Source organism: Portunus trituberculatus, chromosome 40 (assembly GCF_017591435.1).
Source record: "Portunus trituberculatus isolate SZX2019 chromosome 40, ASM1759143v1, whole genome shotgun sequence".
NCBI lineage: Eukaryota > Metazoa > Arthropoda > Malacostraca > Decapoda > Portunidae > Portunus > Portunus trituberculatus.
In genome coordinates this window covers 20,414,975-20,429,498 of record NC_059294.1, presented here as the reverse complement: position 1 = coordinate 20,429,498, position 14,524 = coordinate 20,414,975, and the positions used below count along the sequence as shown (strand labels likewise).

At 44.0% G+C, this 14,524-nt stretch overlaps 2 long non-coding RNA genes across 2 annotated transcripts in view; one reads left to right on the top strand and one right to left on the bottom strand.

The window, feature by feature from the left end:
• Positions 1 to 5,930: 5,930 nt before the first annotated feature.
• LOC123516213 lies at positions 5,931 to 9,980 on the top strand. Its single transcript, XR_006678124.1, has 3 exons — positions 5,931 to 6,059; positions 8,823 to 8,945; positions 9,677 to 9,980. It is a non-coding gene; the product is annotated as an uncharacterized LOC123516213 (long non-coding RNA).
• The window catches only part of LOC123516214, a 29,923-nt gene continuing 24,195 nt past the window's right edge, over positions 8,797 to 14,524 (bottom strand). The window contains exon 2 of the long non-coding RNA XR_006678125.1: positions 8,797 to 8,936. This is a non-coding gene — a long non-coding RNA (uncharacterized LOC123516214). The remainder of the gene's footprint in view (positions 8,937 to 14,524) is intronic.

The following is a 14,524-nucleotide window of genomic DNA, read 5'->3' as shown; positions in this document are numbered from 1 at the left end:
TCTACTGCTTCTTTGGCCGCCTCTTTTTACCCTCCCGACTGTCACCTTATCAACCACTTTGGCTGGTGTCCTTTAGGCTACACGTCACTGCAAAACCTTGACAGCTAACGTAATAGATTGCCCTTATTTATGTGACGGACTTAACTAACGGGAGAAAGAAAGACCTCGCCGGACGTTGAAACTGGTGGCAGTCCTTAAGCGGAGGGCATGGATAGTTTACGGGCGGGCGTTGTGGTGCGTTAGCGAGGTGATTGATGGCTGCCCAGTGATGTATCCAGAGATCCCAGTGACTGAATCGTTCCCACTCCCCTTGCTAACAGATGCTTGGTGCTTCACTACTACTACTGCTACTGCTACTGCTACTGCTACTACTACTACTACTACTACTACTACTACTACTACTACTACTACTACTACTACTACTACTACTACTTCTTCTTCTTCTTCTTCTTCTTCTTCTTCTTCTTCTTCTTCTTCTTCTTCTTCTTCTTCTTCTTCTTCTTCTTCTTCTTCTTCTTCTTCTTCTTCTTCTTCTTCTTCTTCTTCTTCTTCTTCTTCTTTTACTACTACTACTACTACTACTACTACTACTACTACTACTACTACTACTACTACTACCACACACACACACACACACACACACACACACACACACACACACACACACACACACATAAGGAGATGGTAGAGCTCCTGTTGATGAAAATGAGAACAGGTAATGACAATATGTGAAAAATAAATAAATACATGCAGGAAGGCTGTACTCTTTACAACCCCTTTTGTTGCTATATTTCACATTTATTCTACACACACACACTCTCACACACACACACACACACACACACACACACACACACACACACACACACACACACACACACACACACACACACACACACACACACACACACACACACACACACAATGGTCTCGTTACCTTAATGTAATTTTATGTTTTCAATGTGCTGTTGTTGTTGTCGTCGTTGTTGCTGTTGTTGTTTATTTTCTCTAACTGTATTATATTTTTTCTTCTTCTTCTTCTTCTTCTTCTTCTTTCCTTCTCTCTCTCCTCCTCCTCCTCCTCCTCCTCCTCCTCCTCCTCCTCCTCCTCCTCCTCCTCCTCCTCCTCCTCCGCCATTGCTGCCTCCACCTTTATTTTCATTTACTGTAGACGAGAGATTCATATCCGTTTACCGCTTTACTTATGAACTCAATTAGGAAACAGAATGACGAAAACCATTACACGTCTATCCAGTAAACACCACCTGCTTTCTCCACACGTTTCAACACTGAACGCTTAATGTTATCTCCGGTGACCTTAAGACAAACACGAAACTTTTTTCCCTGATCAGACTTTTCCCAGAAGACTCTCATCCCTGTATCCACTTCTTCCCTTGTATACCGCTCCTTTATTTTCCAGTATTTATTTGTCTTTACTTCTATTTTTTTTTTTTGTCTACTTCCTCGATTATGTTTGTTTTGGTATTATTTGCATTTATTTTGATTTTCATTCTTGTTGTCTCTCTGATTTCTCTCTTTTTCTTTGCTTTTCCTTGCTCTTCCTTGCTCTTCCTCGCTCTTCCGCTCATCCATCTTCGGCCTTTCCAACTTTCTCTTCATTGCCAAGGTGTCTCACGTGTCTCGTCTCCTCCAAACTCGACACTTCCGTTCACATGGCAGAACCTTGAGCTAAATACACTCTAGCCGTATCCTTACATTCACGTGATCCCTGCTGTCTCTCTCTCTCTCTCTCTCTCTCTCTCTCTCTCTCTCTCTCTCTCTCTCTCTCTCGTTTTTGCTGTTGTTGTTGTTGTTTTTGTTGTTGTTACTGTTGTTGTTATATAATCCGGCATCAGTCACTCAGTCAGTCAGTTAACCATTGAATCAATCGAACCGTGTATTTTCAGACATACTGTATGGATATGTATGTTTGTATGTATGTATGTATATGTATGGATATATTATGTTTGTGTGTATCTGTATATCTGTTTGTTTATATTTTTGCCTTCTTACCTGTCTGGCAATCTAAGTCTATATCTGTCATTGTCGACCTCCCTGTATACTCTCTCTCTCTCTCTCTCTCTCTCTCTCTCTCTCTCTCTCTCTCTCTCTCTCTCTCTCTCTCTCTCTCTCGTGCCCCACAATTTTTAGGCAGTGCATTGTTTCCTGCCTTAAATAAAGCTGAACTAGGACTTTGCGCTTATATACCAAGATGGATGGCAGTTCCCCTCCACGCAAACCACTACTCGCCTTCACGTTCGCTTCTCCTTCTTCTTATTAAATTTTCATGGACACCGCCACTTTTCTCACCGTCGCTCCCGTATTACGTTACCTCCATCACTCAGCATCCTCTCTTTTTATTCTTTTTTTCCAGTTCGTGCAATCTATGACAATCTCGTGCAGTTATTTCTACGTATTTTGTGATGTTATAAGTCTCACCGCAACGCCACAATCTGTAATATGTTTTGCCTGTCTTTCTTACGTCTGAGTATTCTTGCCCACAGTGCTAAATACGTGAATACGCCGGATTTCACGTATACTCGTACTGAAGCAAAGTTGTTTTAATGGTGTATATTTTTAGTTGTAGCTGTAGGCTGGCTTCCCCGAGTCATGATAGAATAATGAGAAAAATCAATGACGAAATAAAGTCCTCACTGGTATTAGTCCTTTATGTAAATGATTAGAAAAAATAAATCACTGAGTAGCTTATTCAACACACACACACACACACACACACACACACACACACACACACACACACACACAGTAGTTTTACAGTTGCATTTACACAGTTCCGGATCACTTGTGGCTTCGCACCTTCAACTCCTGCATTAGTAAAACATCCCCGGACACTTAACCTAACCTGGCCTGGCCGCGGAATGAATGTGACACCGGCGACACAAAAATACCATTAGCCTTCTCGTCATAGCACGCTCATTATGCAAACCCCTCACGGATTATAACCCTAAATCCTGCTCTTGACCGCCGCCGCCACCACGACCAGTAGCGGCCAGATTTCTTCTCTCTCTCTCTCTCTCTCTCTCTCTCTCTCTCTCTCTCTCTCTCTCTCTCTCTCTCTCTCTGAAAATCCATATTTGCCATAAATAACCGATACTTTTTCTCACAACTTTCTTCTCCACGAACTACTTGAGTGCAAATATTTGATGTACTTCCCTCTCCCTTCCTGGCCGCCTCCGAGAACCGCATTTATTTGTCACTCCTCTTCCTGTATACAATGTGCTATTTATCTGGCCTTGTCGTTGCTTGCACCTCTGTCTGTCTCGACGTCTGTCTATACTCGTTCCATTCTGGCCATCTTTCTTTATGCTCCTAATCACTTCCCGCTCAGATATGTCCTTATGATATATATATTAGGTAGGTCTGTTTGCTTATCTTGTTATGGTGTTTATTTATTTATTTATTTCGTTTTTATTCATTTGTGACTGTTGTGTCTGGGCTCCATTCTCTACCATTATCATTTATTTTTTATTAGTTTTTCTGGGGTTTATTTCTTTGTTCGTTTTATTTATAGATCTGTTTAATATGTATCTGTATATTTCTATTTATGTGTTTGTTCATTTTTGTTTTTCACTTATTTATTAATCTGTTTATTTATCTATTCATTAATTTGATTTATATCCTTATTTTTTTTCTATATCAGTTTAGATACTTTACTGCTTTCTATGAATCTTACATGTTTTCTCTTATTTCTATCAGTCTCTTGTTAATTTTTACACACACACACACACACACACACACACACACACACACACACACACACACACACACACACACACACACACACACACACACACACACACACACACACACACACACACACACACACACACACATATTTATATTTTTGTACCGGGATTTATAGTTACTTTTTATTGCTTCATTTCCATTTTGTTTTCTTTTTCATTCAAGTAATTATTAACTTTTACACTTTTGAAAATTACAATATACTGTGCATGCGTACGTCCAGTTTAATGTATGTCCACACATTACAAAGTGCTTCAAACATCAGGTTAATTTGTTGGCGATAACGCCGTTTCTTGTTCCTCATTCGGACTTTAATTCAGATGTCATATTTGATTTCCTTATTTACTGTAAATTTACTTTATTTATTTGATTTAATTCAGATGTCATATTTGATTTTCTTATTTACTGTAAACAGTAAATAAGTAAAGAATTATAGACTCACGTAATACAAAAATACATTTGTACTGATAGATTTATAAACATAGATATACTGTAAGTAAATGAATTCATAAGTAGATAGATAGTTGGTAGATAAGTAGTTAGATAGATAGACAGAAGATACTTACATGTATATACAGATACTTGCATATATACATACATTGTTAAATGAATACATTGTTAGATAGATAGATCAAGGAAATCTTAAGCATATTCAGTATTATAACTCGATCACCTCTTACACTTTCATCCACCGGTAGATAAACAGATAATTAGATACGTAATCGAATAAATATGTAATAGATGATGTCATAGATGGCTGCAAGATAGAGCAGATGCACTCATGTGCCTGACTGTTGTACTAACGCTGGTCACTTCACCGCCACCACTACCTTTCCCAATCAGAGGAAGAGCACCGCAAGCACTCCTTCTTCCTTCCCTTTACGCTGATTGCCCTCATGAAACCTTAATTATTACTGAGAAAGACACAGCACCACTCTTTGTACTACCTGGCTACTTCCTCTCCCCTCGCAGTCTCCGTCACCCTTCCTTCACACCAGCACAGCCTCGAGTCACTTCAAGTTGAGACCAAACCCGCCACTCATTCAGTACTTGAACACTAACTGAACTGAACACTAAACACCGGACTGGACACTAAATGGCCGACTGACTGCCGCCTCTGTCTGTTGTGTTCCAACCGCTGAGGGACACTTATTGACCTGTCCTGCAATGGGAGGTGACGGTGTGAGTGCCAGCCACATTATTCAACTTTTTTTTTTTTACGCACTCTGTTTTTGTTATGTGTCTGCGGCAAGAGATGAGTGGTGGTGGTGGTGGTGGTGGTGGTTGATTTGTAGAGACAGACGAACTGGCAAACAGTGACACCAACATACGTACAATGACACATACAAGCAGACTTACAGAGAGACGGACACACGGACGAACGGGGTAAGGAAAACAGGTAGGTGATGGATGGTAGGTGTGACGAGAAGGGCGGTTTCCTGTTAAGCAAGTGAGCATTCTGAAGTTTGTTCATACTATACACACACACACTCACACACACACACACACACACACACACACACACACACACACACACACACACACACACACACACCCGGCCGCTTGTCACCTATAAGTATAATGAGATCTATTGTCAACAAAGAATGAAGAACAAACTGTATGTGTGTGTGTGTGTGTGTGTGTGTGTGTGTGTGTGTGTGTGTGTGTGTGTGTGTGTGTGAATTGATTGACATATAAAATTCCCTTCTCTGTTACATGTTTAGCCAATCTTCTTTGTAATGGTTTTTACAAATTAATGTTAATGATAATGCTGATAAATGTGAATAGATAATAAATATGACGGTGATGATGGTAATAATAATAATGATAATAATAATAATAATAATAATAATAATAATAATAATAATGGTAATTTGATTGTGGTATCCTGGACGGTCAGGGTGTGTGTGGGCTGAGAGTAAGGCAGGCAGGCAGACAGTGGTGGCGTCACTAACAAAGTGTGTGTCGTCAGCTGGACCCCGATGGCTGTCGTGGGCCACCGCTGATAATGCTCAGGGGCTTAACTGTGTTTAAAACTGAAAGGTAAAGGTCGCCTCCTATTGTGCCGCTGTAATAATGCTTTCCTTTATGGCACGGCAACAATGGCACACGCCCTGATCTTGTGATTGCTGGTGACTGACACTTGACGTCCTGATTAGCAGCCAGCAGACCCATACAGTGGCTGGCGGGGTGGTGGTGTTATTTAATTGTTGTGGTGTGGGAAGGAGCTGTATTGAGCGTGTGTGGCCGGTGTTGCCAGGCACGGCCGGCCGGCAGAAAGGCAGGGCTCGCTAGTGAGTCCGGCTGGCAGGTGTCTCTTCCCGCCTTGCTTTGATAACCTCGCTTTTTCTTACCATTAATTTTTGCCTGGTCTCTTTCCGGAGATGTGGCTACGGTCGCCGCCACCCTGTCTGTCTGGCCCACCCGTCGACCCCCTTTCCCCGCTGTCCATGCTCTTTCCCGTACTCCGATAATACCCATGTACTCGCGCTTTTTCTTTTTTTATTTTTTCGCTTTCGGCGACAGCTGTCGTACTGCTTTCGTGTGCCGCGGGCGGACGTGCCACGTGGACGACGTTACCTCCCTGGCGAGGGTTCACACCAGAGACAAAATAGCCAGGCGACTCCACGCCTGGCCATCCCTCAAGTGTCCGCCCAGTGGTGCCACCTCCTCGCCGCGTCCGCCACTGCCGTCGTAATGCCACCCTTCTCTTGCTGCTCACCGCATCTCTCCTTTTCGCCATCTCATCATGTTCCTTCTCGCTGCCGGAGGCTCTGGAAGGACTCGAGGATGCGGCGAACTGTTACTTGGCGAGCAGTCGCTAGGTGGATAGTCGTCCTCCTTTGCAACACTGTCCCCAAACCCGTGAGCCGCTAGACAGGAAGCCTGAACGATGCTACCAACATTTATGAGAAGTCTCCGCTTTTCGTTCAGTGGTTACATTGTTCCGGCCCTGTACCGTGCGCTGTCCTCCTCCTCTCCGCCCACCGCCTACACATGTACATTGTACACTAACTCGTCGCCTAGATACCTAACCGCTAAATATTCTCCCTTCTCATCGCGCCTTCCGTCTGATTTCACTCTGAGACGAAAATAAATAAATAATCTTGAATAGCAGCGTAATATTGGCCAACATTCCCCAAGAGTTGAGTCAGAGCCCAGACAAGGCCAGAGCTGCCAACATTACCGCCGTCCCCAGCCAGCCAACCAGCCGCGTGGAAGTCACTCATTTTATTTCACGCGAGGCTAAAGGAGGAAATTTCATGAGGTGCACACTTCATTACGACGTGGAGTGAGGTAGGAGGTGGCGCGAGGGTGTGGTTGCAAAAGTTATGTAATATATAGTTCACCGTTGCCTTGCTCTCCCGTGCCTCCTCCGGCCTTTCCTCCCCCCTCACCGCCACTACCACGCCCGCACACGCTATGCTCGGCTGATACACAATATGGATTTACTGAATGGCTGTTCCCCTTAAGGTTATTAGCTGTTGGTTTGGATCTCTTCGCATATATGAAGCTTACATGGCCTTCTTGACTGATCCCTGTCCCTCTGCCCTTCCCATTTCCCTCCCTTGACCTCCCAACACCTCGCCTCTTCCCCTCGCCGCCCCGTGTGACGCAAAATGGATATATGCTCCCTACTTCGTTTAGCGAACCAGGGCGGAGTGCGAAGCCTTTCACGTTATTACGAGAGCAAAATCAGCTGATCTGACTCCCAGATATTAGCCTCTCCGCTAGCCAGTCTCCGCCCGCCTCACCCCTTCACGCTACAACCTACCCCTCCTCTCCCTTCCTCACAAATCCGTCTGACATCAGCTGGTCGGTGCTTCAGAAGGAGTTAAATACTGAAGCATCGTCTGAAAGCAATACTCATTCTCTCAGTTATTTATGAATCAGCCACACCCTCTTGGAGGACCTAGCCAGGCAGATCCAAGTGTAATCATAACTGTCTGCTCCTTACTTGTAATAATAATGATGGTGTTTGAGGTGCGCGAGGAGGAAGAGCGGTAGTGTTGTGTGGGTGGAGAGGCGAAACAGGGTGGAGGTGCTCAGGTGTGGGTGTTTGACAGAGATAAGCGACCTTCGTTTGTATAATTATTAGTGCATGTGTTGGTGTTTATCTTGATTTCCTACACACACACACACACACACACACACACACACACACACACACACACACACGTGCATTAACACATGTCTAGCGTTGCGTGTCGTTCTACATACACGTCTGTACAGAATGCGATTGATTCATGGGATATCAGGTAAATCTTACCTGTGATGGGCATGCACTTTTATTTTCTTTATTACCTCCAAATCAACCACCGCACCAAGCAGCGGAAATAAAACACAGACTTTGTCCTCGAGTGGTGTAACAATGACCCACAAATTTCAAATGTTCGTGAAGTGTAAATCCTACAGTTTGGCCAGTGTCTGTTGTTGCTGTTGTTGTTGTTTTTGATGTTGTTGTTGTTGCTGCTGCTGCTGCTATTGCTGTTATTGCTGTTATTGCAACATAATCGACATTCTGTTAATCATCACCATCATCACATCCTTTTACAAGTACTTCTACTTACCGCTACCTATTATTATTACTAGTTGTTGTTGTTGTTGCTGTTGTGGTTGCTGTTACTACTACTACAACTACTACTACTACTACTACTACTACTACTGCTTCTACTTCTACTTCTACTTCTCCTCCTTCTCCTCCTTCTCCTTCCACTACTACTACTACTACTACTACTACTACTACTACTACTACTACTACTACTACTACTACTACTACTACTACCACCACCACCACCACCACCACCAACACCACCACCGCCGTCGCCGCCGCCGCCGCTACTGCTGCTGCTGCTGCTGCTGCTGCTGCTGCTGCTGCTGCTGCTGCTGCTGCTGCTGCTGCTGCTGCTACTACTACTACTACTACTACTAACACCACTTTTTTTTTTTTAATTGGTGCAAAAAAAGGGACTACTTCGATTGCTTAAAAAATCAACACAATCCTCGACCAAGGGAGATGAAAGGCTGGACTCATTCTGATATTTCTATTTTCCCAGGTGAGTGCTTCCTCCAGGGCCTGGTGGCCTGGCCCAGCTGGTCATCAGGCTACCTGGCGCCTCGAACTCCATTAGCCGGCGGGGTTCAGGTGGGCGGCGCCGAGGGGTTCACACCTGCAAACCGTAAGCATCAGTCCATTAATATTCCATTCAGGATTGAGGTCCACCACTGTGCAACAGGACAACACCGCCAATGATAAATACCGAGCCACTGCAGTATTTTTTTATTTAGATTATAATTTATCGGTAAGGAAAAGTCACTTTCAGAAAAAAAAAAAAGGAAATTGGATAAAAAATGAAATATTTGAATGTAAATAATTACAAAAATTTGTCTGCCAGCTGGGCTATCATTACATTGCCGCGGCCCAAGTGTTCCATGCAGGCTTTCTCTAGTTTTCGCTTGATTTATTCAGGTGTTTTTACTCGTCAGTCAGCTGATCAGGTGACATGCAAGTTTCACGCTGAGCTTAATTTTTATTTTCATTTTCTTTTTTTTTCGTGGCGTGGGATTGACATGAATGTGTGCATGTGTTCATATTCGTGCGCGGGTGTATAGTCGGGATAGATGGATGAGTTTGTGCGTGAATGGGGGAGTTCATACAAGTTTGTACACTTACATATATTTGTATGTCTGTTTATCAATGTATATCTCTCTATCTGTAATTACCTTCCCGATTGCATGCATGTAATCCTGGCTCTGTGTGTGTGTGTGTGTGTGTGTGTGTGTGTGTGTGTGTGTGTGTGTGTGTGTGTGTGTGTGTGTGTGTGTGTGTGTGTGTGCATTGAGCTCTCCGTTTTGACCAACACAACTCTGGTTAAGCTTATCGTCACTTCAGTATTTTCATGACCTCCAGGAACTGCCATAAACAGACGGTTTCACTGAGAGGACGAAGTAACTGGTCTTGGGGTGGGGCCGGGAAGGCAGCGGTGGACCGAGCAGTGTGGGCGGGCTGGCAAAGATGTGGAGGAAGGCTTGTGCTGAAGATGGACATTAATGCTTTGTTCTTTTCCATCTTGATTTATTTTTATGTGTTTGATGGTAATTAGAGGCGGCCACCCCTGTTTCCCACACGTGGTGTAGATCTCTAATATATGCAATTGTGGGGAGACAAAGTGCGTTGTGTTAATCTGTCTTGAAAATATATTGTAAACTGTATTCACTTATTTATTATTTTTGTTATGGGAATAAAAGTTAGAGGATGGTACGAGTAAATCAGTGTAGTTGTAAAGTGAATGAGTGGTCATCGACGTGACTTGCTGAGTGATGAATGGCCTCGCCGAGGACTCCGGGATATACTCGTATGTTTTCCTTACATTCTTTAGGTGTCTTTGTTGGGGACGGAGCCCTCGGGATGGGTCCATTTGAACCGTGGTATTGTTGGCCTTTGTGTGGGTGGCTTTGGTTTTAAGAGATGGCTGGTGTTGAGTAATGAACGCTGGATTCATTCTATTGACGTCAATAAACAACAACCGCCGTTGTTAAAATGCCCTCGTCATAAGTACTTCATCACCTGAGTGCTGGTGTGGCCACATTCGTCTGTTGTATATCTTCTGGAAGGGGCAAGTTTCTACCTAGCTGATGAATACCTTCACCCATCTGCTGCAGGAAAGGCTGTTCTTTTTAACTTTATTAATGGCAGTGGTGGTGGAGGATTTCTGGTGGATGGTGATGGTGGTGGTGATGGTTATATACTCGCTTATGTAAATTTTCATGGGTAGAAAAATTCTTTGGAAATGTGGAAATGCTTCTTAGGCAAGACGCTGCCCTTTGCAAGACTTGCTTGTTTTTTTTATTTTTTATTAGCAGTAATGGCAAAAGAGAATGAATGTCAGTCTAACTTGTCTTAAAACATTCCTTGGGGACGTTCTTTTAATTGGACATCCTTAGCTGACTCTGCTGAACGTTTCAAGAAGAGTTGTATCCTTCTTTCAGTAGTATAACCCAATAGTGACAATTCATAGAAGTGTTTGGCTTGGTCTTGTGTGGATTGAATTTTAATGCCCCTGCTATCACCGAGTGAGTCACAGGCAATTTAGGTGATGATGCTCATCTTTTTCACTGACTCCTCTTGTCTTCCCTGCATTGATGCCCACACTCTGCTGGCCATGCTAAACTACCCACTACGTCTTTTAATACATCGTGTACTCGCTTCCTCCCTGTGCAGCGTTACATCTTCACGGTCCCAGTGTTCACCTCTGTAATGCGGGAGCTTGTTGCATATTTCTAATCCGTCATGCGTTTCCCCGTGAAGCTTTCATTTTAACATCTGTATCGTATTCTTCCTGTGTTACAGTCTATTCTAGTGCAGGACTAAATGTAGGAAACTTTCAAAGATCTCAAAACAGGTCTTGGACTGTTCATATCAGTTTTTTTTTCTAACTATAGCTATTGGTGGTTCCATAGAAAAAATAAATAAATAAATAAAATGCAACTCCGTTGTTGCTTCAGAAACAGATGACGCTGCATTTTATACATGACACTTGGAATCCAATCTTTCTGTCGGTGTGTCTCGGCTCACTTGATTGGATTCCTGTCAATTATTTGATGGTTATCCAGACAAGCATCACTTACTATTTGATTAATCTTCGCTTCTGTGTCACCGTATCCTGCTGTGAAGTGCTCTCGCTGCATCCCTGTACAGCTAAACTACTGTATTTCCACAGTGGGGTGAGAAAATATATATATATATATATATATATATATATATATATAGATATAGAGAGAGAGAGAGAGAGAGAGAGAGAGAGAGAGAGAGAGAGAGAGAGAGAGATATATATATATATATATATATATATATATATATATATATATATATATATATATATATATATATATATATATATATATATATATATATATATATATATATATATATATATATATACACACACACACACACACACACACACACACACACACACACACACACACACACACACACACACACACACACACACACACACACACACACACACACACACAAACACAGTACACAGAGTAAGAGAGGACAGATCAATGAATCAATTATGATATAGATTTTTTGTTCTTATCGACATTTTTCATCAGTCCCTATAATCAATTATCCACACGTTCGTACCGCCGCTATATTAAAATAGAGCGTCCCCATCCTTCCCACGCCAGCGGTGTTCCTCGCGGCAGACCAGCGACCCTCCGTACCCAACGTAACGGGAGGAGCGGGTTTGCTGTTCCAGGGAAGGGAGGCGACAACGGTGGACGAGAGGAAACTCTTAAAACGCTGAATTACAGCGTCTGAATTGAGATGGTTGTGATAGTTTAGCATAGAAAGCTTTACATAAGCCTTTATTACACCACCCACAAGAGCTTGAGAGACCATCGCGGCACACCTGAGGGCTTGCTGGCCAATCCTAAAGCAAGGAAGGCCTTGGTGCAACAGCCATTGTTAGGTCCCCACGCCCATTACAGCAGATCCTTTCCGGTCTGCGCCTGAGAGAGGGAAGAAATCGGAGAAAAGCATTTTGTCTCGGCCAGGTAAGGAGAAACATATAATAGGTGATTTACATGTCCAGCACCTGGAAGCACATTTGTCCTGCTAGTGACAGACAGCTGGCGACCAGGTCCGTGTAATTAGGATTCGAGGGAGTCTTGTAGTTTATTTCGCTGAGTGAACTCGAGAGAACCCGGACCATCGCGACCTTGGCTGGCAGGAAGACCCTAAGTGTGCGTGTAGCAGGTGGTGGGTGGTGGGTGGTGGTGCAGACGTGCAGGTTACGGCGCCTGTACACGCCACTGGTCCCGCAAAGTACTCATGACATGGATCAGTAATTGAATTCAGCGGTAACACACACACACACACACACACACACACACACACACACACACACACACACACACACACACACACACACACACACACACAAACACACACTTTTTCAGTCTTATGTCTTTACGAAATATCATATATATTATACAGACACGCATGCCAAGTTGTGTATTCTGTCTAGTGACTTACAGTGGTGGAAACAGACAGACGGCGAGACACAGCAGCTGAGGGAAGGTAAGGGAAAGTCCAACCTGTTACAAAGTCCTTCTCCGGCCAATGTCCCGCCCTGCCTGCCTGCCTGCCCCCATGACTCACCCACACGTGACCCACCATCGACTTGCCTCACCGCTGACTGACATGTGACTCACGTTCTCCGGCGACTCATCTCCATGTACGTGACTCAGGCGGGGTCCACATGCCATCTACCTACCTACACTGAATTATGAGTCACCATAGCCACTTGAACGCTGAATCACAATCGAATGAGTCGCTGTCACATGGAGTAGAGACACGCCGAGTTATTTGTACTCTTAAAGGCGTTGCCCCATTAAACGTTAACGAGGTAATTAGGTAGTCTTCTCTCAAGCAGTTGGCGTACCTGCCTCTGATGCCTAATTAGGGCGGCACGCCTTGTATCCCAGCGCAGCAATAAGCCAGTGTCCCGAGGTGAGCTGGAGACGCCTCTCACCTGTGTTCCCTTGATTAAGACACGATACTGCAGGTACGGAGCGAGAGAAGGAGGAGGAGGAGGAGCAGGGCGCAAGGTTTCTTTGTAACGTACTCACGAAGGGAGGAATAATGAGGCGAGACGAGGATGAGGAAAAGAAAGAAGAGGAAATGAGGATTGCACGGATGCTCTGTGGTTGTGGTTGTCTGCTCTCGTTAAAATCATGTTGTGTGCGGGTGCTGAACTGAGATGGATGATCAAGTTCCTCCGGCAGTGACTGACAGGGTGTGTGTGTGTGTGTGTGTGTGTGTGTGTGTGTGGGTGAGTGGGTGGATCGGGCTCACAGGAAGGAAGTGGGTGGGGGAGGAGACGGACAAGTACTGGTTGTTATTGCTTGCTCATTGCACAGACTGACTTCATTATCGCTCACTCTGCCTGCCTACTTACCTGCTTCCCCCTTCAACTCTCTCTCTCTCTCTCTCTCTCTCTCTCTCTCTCTCTCTCTCTCTCTCTCTCTCTCTCTCTCTCTCTCTCTCTCTCTCTCTCTCTCTCTCTCTCTCTCTCTCTCTCTCTCTCTCTCTCTCTCTCTCTCTCTCTCAGACATTCAAAAGCAAGTGTCACCCAGTTTCACAGTTCCAAGGTCACGCCTGTTTGGGTTTGTCTGCCGTCGCCTCAGGATACGGTTTTGTCTCCCTTACTCATTCCTTTCTCCTCCTCCTCCTCCTCCTCCTCCTCCTCCTCCTCCTCCTCCTCTTGTTTTGTCTCTCCCTCTCCCCAGTCATCTCTCATCCGTCTGTTTCTGTGTGAGTGTTGGCTAATTTTATTCTTTTTAGTATTCATGTAATATTTTATGCTTTATTTCCTGGTTGTTTTTTTGTTTTCATTGTTTTCATTTTACATTGTGTTGTTTATCCCCTTGTGTGTGTTTGTGTGTGTGTGTGAGTGTGTTTTGTGTGTGTGTGTGAGTGTGTGTGTTTGTGTGTGTGTGTGTGTGTGTGTGTGTGTGTGTGTGTGTGTGTGTGTGTGGGTTTGTTTTGTGCGTTGTTTTTGGCTGTTGCTTCATTCTTACTCATTTCCTTTTATTCTCCCTTTTCTTTTCTTAGTCTGCGTTTCTTTCTTATTAGTTCTTTTGCAAGTTATAATTTGGTATTCATATCCTCCTCCTCCTCCTCCTCCTCCTCCTCCTCCTCCTCCTCCTCCTCCTCCTCCTCCTCCTCCTCCTCCTCCTCCTC